Below are 6,275 nucleotides of genomic sequence, written 5' to 3'. Positions count from 1 at the left end.
TACAGCTGGAATAAAAAGTGAATAGACTGTAATTAATATAAAAATAAAAATTTAATAAAAGAAAAAGAGAGCATTGTACAGAGGATGGGTGCAACTCAGGGTACCTGCTTAGCATGCACTCACCACAGGTCAATGCCTCAGCTCACATACAATAAATACTTAGTGTGGTGATTTTAACTCGTGGCTAGATTTAATAACTGCTTTAAAAAATACAAGCAGCCTTTTCCACGCTGCCGGGGAAGGGTCCATACGGCATTGTTCTTGATTCCCTGCGTAACTTAAAGGGGAAACTTACACAATGTCCGGAGCCCTTGATGTCCTGTAGATGAAGGAGAAGGATGTCCTCAAATTCCTCGCTGCAGGAACCCACATAGGCAGCACCAACCTTGACTTTCAGATGGAGCAATACATCTATAAAAGAGTGATGGTATCTACAACATAAATCTGAAGAGGACCTGGGAGAAGCTGTTGCTTGCTGCGCAGGCTATTGTTACCATTGAGAACCCTGCTGATGTCAGCATCATCTCCTCCAGGAACACTGGCCAGTGAGCTGTGTTGATGTTTGCCCATGCCACTGGAGCCACTCCAATTGCTGGCCGCTTTACACCTGGGACCTTCACTAACCAGATCCAAGCTGCCTTTAGGGAGCCACGGCTTTTGGTGGTGACTGACCCTAGGGCTGACCACCAGACCCTCAGGGAGGACTCTTACATCAACCTGTCCACCATCGCTCAGTGCAACACAGATCCCCCTCTGTTCTATGTGGACATTGCAACAACAAGGGTGCTCACTCAGTGGGTCTGATGTGGTGGAGGCAGGCTCCTGAAGTATGCTCCATGCATGGCACTATCTCCCGTGAGCACCCCTGGGAGGTTATGCCTGATCTTTACTTCTACAGAAGACCCAGAGGAGATTGAGAAGGAGGAGCAGGCTGCTGCTAGAAGGCCTCGACCAAGGAGGAATTCCAGGGCAAATGGACTGCGTCAGCTCCTGAGTTCATGGTCGCTCAGCCTGAGATGGCAGAGTGGTCTGAGGGTATGCAGGTGCCCTCTGTACCCATCCAGCAATTCTCTACTGAAGACTGGAGTGCCCAGGCAGCCACTGAGGACTAGTCAGCAGCTCCCAAGGCGCAGGCTACCAAGTGGATTGGAGCAATCACTGAGTGGCCCTGAGCTCTGCAGACACCTGAGCAAAGGGAAAAAAGGTCGAAGGAAAATAAAGTTCCTAAAAACTAAAACAAACAAAAAACACACAACAACAACAACAATAACAAAACACAAGCAGGGTTGGAGAAAGTGGGAGACTTTGAGTCTGGAGGTCATTCTACATTGACCTGAAATTCTTTAGCAAATCACTTTAACTCTTATCATTTATCTGTTTTTAAAAGAGAAGTAGATTTTAGTTTGTTTACCCTAATCAGGAAGGAGGACTCTGGCTAAGATGCTCAATCTCCATTTAGAAAGGTAAAGAGGATGGACATCAGAGGAGGGAGAAAACAGGGAACAAGACCGATGTTGAGACTCATAGGCAAACTTTGGGCAGAGTACAGGGAATCTTATGAAAGAAGTGGAGATAGTAAGACCTGGAGAGGACAGGAGCTCCACAAGGACAGTGAGAGATCCTAAAAGTCTGGGCACAGGGGTCTTTTCTGAAACTGATACTCCAGCCAAGGACCACTCATAGAGATGGCCTGGAACCCCTGCACAGAGGTAGCCTATGGAAGTTCAGTATCCAAGTGGCCTCCATAGTAATGGGGACAGGGGCTGTCTCTGACAGAGACTGATTGGCCTGCTCTTGGATCACCTCCCCCTGAGGGGGGAGCAGCCTTACCAGGCCACAGAAGAAGACAAAGCAGCCACTCCTGATGAGACCTGATAGACTAGGGTCAGAGGGAAGGGGAGGAGGACCTCACTTATCAATGGACTGGGAAAGGGACACAGGTGGGGAAGAGGGAGGGAAGGATTGGGAGGGGAGAAGGAAAGGAGGTACAGGGGGGATACAAAGTGAATAAACTGTAATTAATAAGAATAAAAATAATTAAATAAAAAATAAATAAAAGAGAAGTAGAGTTGGGCATGGTGCTATGTGCCTGTATTCTCAGTACTCAGGAAGCTGACTTCAAGGCCAGCCTCAGCTACATACTGAGTTTTAGACAGGTGGGCTACAGGAGACCCCCATCTCAAAACAAACAATTAAACACATCTATTTTCTTTCTATAATTTTCTCTTTTTCATCCATTAATTCAATCATTATTTCATTAACTTATTTGATGAGAATATCATGCTAAATTGATACTTTGAGCATTACAGTTTTAGGAAGATAACATATCTAATAGCACATATAAATTTGCCATCCTGAGATTCCCAAGTAAAGTTGAATTAATAAAATTCTTTTGAAACTCTACAAAAAGTACACAGTCACCCTGTATTGGACTTACTGTATAAAAAGTTGTGTTGAAGCTTGAGTTGTTTCAAGCAACAACGTTCCTGACCTCACTTGCTTTTATGAGTCACACTGTAGGCTATAGAGTCTGTTACTATGCAATTGTCTATCTCATGTTGAATGAAAAAAACATAAATTCCCACAATTCATCAGGTCCCACATAAGAAAAGACTCTGAAATACCATTAACTTTAGGAGCTGTCCTAGTTTAAGGCTCTCCGGTTGTCTTTGGAGAACATTATGATGTTCTATCACTTTGAATTTATCAAATCTTTCCCAAAGAGTGCAGCAATGTAGCTTGATATAGATTCTGTCTGATCCCCACATCAGGTTATTGTCTAGGCAAAGGAAGAAGCCTGCTTTATTTAATGGTAAACACTTTCCTCTGGTTCACGGCTGAGAATCAACTCAGCGCAGACTAAGCCTAGGTGAGGCCTTGGGTAACCCCGCATACGCACCACAGTGACTTTAAATCCACTTCATGGGCAGGGGATGTTGCCCAGCGATCGAGGTCACACTTAGCTTGTGTGGGGCCCTGGATTCAATCCTTGACACCACAAACAAATAAACAAACAACAGCAACAAAACCCTCAAACACTTGTATTTGAGGACTGTAGCTTCCTCCTGGAGACCTAGACAACATCATACTAAAGAATCAGTCACAAACATGTCCATTGTGGTGACATACACATTAAGTGCCAGTACTTAGGAGCCAAAGGCAGGTTTGTGAGTTCAAAGCAGCCAGGACTACACAGCAAATTCCAGGACAGCCTGAACTGCATGGCTAGGCCCTATCTTACAATGACTAAACAAGTGGGCTAAAGAGACAACAGTTCAGTGCTTAAGAGTATGCACTGCTCTTGAACAGGACCTGAGTTTGGTTCCCAGAACCCCACCAAGCAACTCACTCCAGATAATAGGACTCTTTCTTCTGGACTCTGTAGGTACCTGGATTCACATACACACACTCCACCACACATGCATATAGCTTTTAAAAACACTAAAAGATCCAAGAACAAGTGAAGACTTTCTTGTTTTTGCCACACAGGCATCACAGTGGTATAGTGACATACTCACTTCAAACAGAGAGCAAGAGAAATACTTTAAAACCAACCTCAGAAGGAAACAGTAGACAGGTATAGAAAGAGACACATCTTTTTGCAAAGAACAAAACATAAAGTTCCCTGTAACCAAGCATTTTTATTGTAAGTATCATATAATTATTATAAAGTGTGTTTGCTCACAAAAACCAAAATACAACCAAGGATGATGAAAGAGAGCCAATATGTAGAGAACCAAGTAAGTTGAAGGTTGAAGTTTGGGGGTGCTATGTCTGAATCTTTTATCTCCCTTGAAAAGTCATATGGGCTGGGAGCAGAAGAGAGAAGCAAAGGGAAACCAAGCATAATGACACAAATGCCTAAAGATGCCATAGTGGAGTCTGTTTGTGTATGAACTTTAGAAAACTAAGAGTGGAGATTCTTTATTATACGGAAAAAGGAACTTCAGATATTGAAAAGTATCTTCTGGTGTGCTACTATTTGAAAGAAATTAAGAATAGATGGGTGTCAAGGCTCTGAATGGGGTTAGTATCATAAGAATCAGGGCTGACCTAGTATGCAGATATTCTTGAATCCAAGAATATCTAGAATACACAAAACCTGAAATATGGCAAAACTGTAATCCCAACACTCCGAAGGCTGAGGCAGGAGGATTGCTGTGAGTTAGTCCAGCTTGAGCTACACAGTGAGTTCCAGTCTAGCCAAGGCTACAAAATTATACATACTCTCTCTCAAAGATCAAACCTAGGGATTAAAGTCCTCTAGTTGAGTACTGAAAGTAAAATTTATTCACATGGACTGTGGTAACTAAGAAAAACTATTGTCAAGACTAGTCATTCCTCTTTACAAATGAAAAAAAAAAAACAAGTCATGACTTATAAAAAGCCATTCTTTCAGGGCTGAAGAATTGACTCAGTGGTTAAGAGGTTGCTCTTCCAAAGGTGCTGAGTTCAATTCTCAGCAACCCCACGGTGGCTCACAACCATCTGTAGTGGAATCTGATGCCGTCTTCTGTCATGCAGGTGTACATGCAAGTAGAACAGTCATATTCATAAAATATACAAATAGCCAGGTAGTCGTGGCACACGCCTTTAACCTCAGCACTTAGGAAGCAGGGGCAGGAGGATCTGTGTGAGTTTGAGGCCAGGCACCCTTTTTCTTTATAAAATGAAAAGCAACACATATCCACATGCAGGCTGTCTTGGACTTTGTTAATATGAAGAGGACAGTCTGTGTGGTGCTCTGAAATAGCCTGCACTGGGGGAGGTTATATTAGTCATGTGACAGGCAAGTCACTGAGTTTCAGGAAACTTAAAAACTGGTTTTGGTTTGTGTGTGTGTGTGTGTGTGTGTGTGTGTGTGTGTGCGTGTGTGTGTGTGCGCGTACACACGTGCATGTGTGGGGTATGCATGCAGATGTAAAAATTTGTGTGTGCCTTGAGTTTTAGGGAATTTTTTAGAAATGAAGTTTCTTTGGTAATAGCCACTAATTTATGTTACACCAAACAGGATGAGTTAATATACATATATACATACATAAAACATACACATCTTACACATATAATATATTAAAATATGTATGTATTAGGTCTCTCCATCCAACCTCTGAATTTTTAAAACCTTTTCCTAGTTTAAATTTCACCAGTCATAATCTTAGCTTGAACATCTTTACTTCTACAATGCATTATTTCCTCACACATGCTACAAAGTTTCGTTTTGTTTTTAATCATTAAATCTTCAGGGAAAGTTGGGACTTAAGCTTCAGAAGAAGAAAATATACAGCTGTGCAACTTGTGGTAGTTTCTGGAAGGAGACATAGAGGCATTCCTAATGCATACGGGTAGTTTTGTTTTATTTTGGCTTTGGTTGTATTTGTTTGTTGTTTTGTTTTTCAAAACAGGGGTTCTCTGTGTAGCCCTGGCTCTGTAGACCATGCTGGCCTTAAACTCACAAAAATCTGCCTGCCTCTGCCTCCCGAGGGCTGGGATTAAAGGTGTGCGCTATGAAGGCTGGGTAACTATGGGAGTTCCATCCTGAATGGGATGTATTTCCTGTGGTAATCATGGTTTTGGGTAACCCAGAGCTACACCTCCAGAGATGATTCTATTGCTAGATACCCCAGCATGTAGTGGGCCATGGTGTGTGAAGCCAACTTCGCAGTTTAACAGCCCCTGGTAACAGCAAGTGACCCCAAATGGAGTGTCTGAGCCTTCGTAACAGTTTAAGAACCACTGGGAGAGATTGTCAGGGCACATTCCCCTCACAGACGCACATTACAGTGATGTTTGGAAACATAAGTTTCTGACTAGCTCTTAAGTGAGACGGAAACTGCAACTCGAGGACCACATTCTGAGGTAAGATGGTCTAAAAATTCAAGGTTCACGGTTAGTTTTTAATCACATTACTGTTTGTGTATATCCCGTAGCTGTTGAAGGTACACTCTGGAAAAAGTAAAAATTATCAAAAGGAGTATAGCCATTGGCTGAATTCTTAGAGGGAGGCAAACTCCTCCTTTATAAGCATGGCATTGCCATGAGGAACCCACTGCTGTGATAAGAAGACTGTTAAAAGTCTGACTTTTGATGGGTGTTACAGTGAGGCATATAAATTCTGCAGAACCCATTTAGGCCATATAAGGTGATGCATACTGAAATTGAATGGCATAGTTGCTAGACTTATGGGTTTAGACATAAATAAGAAAAGTACTGGGAGGCAGAGGCAGGTGGATCTTTATGAGTTCAAGGCCGGCATGGTCTATAGAGCAAGTCTAGGA

At 42.6% G+C, this 6,275-nt stretch overlaps 1 pseudogene; it reads left to right on the top strand.

The window, feature by feature from the left end:
* The first annotated feature begins 298 nt into the window (after positions 1-298).
* On the top strand, positions 299-1,112 carry LOC110557987 (small ribosomal subunit protein uS2-like; annotated as a pseudogene).
* Positions 1,113-6,275: the final 5,163 nt, after the last annotated feature.

Source organism: Meriones unguiculatus, chromosome 16 (assembly GCF_030254825.1).
Source record: "Meriones unguiculatus strain TT.TT164.6M chromosome 16, Bangor_MerUng_6.1, whole genome shotgun sequence".
NCBI classification, from domain to species: Eukaryota; Metazoa; Chordata; class Mammalia; order Rodentia; family Muridae; genus Meriones; species Meriones unguiculatus.
The sequence above is the reverse complement of the archived record's forward strand: the minus strand, read 5'-3'. Positions and strand labels throughout refer to the sequence as shown.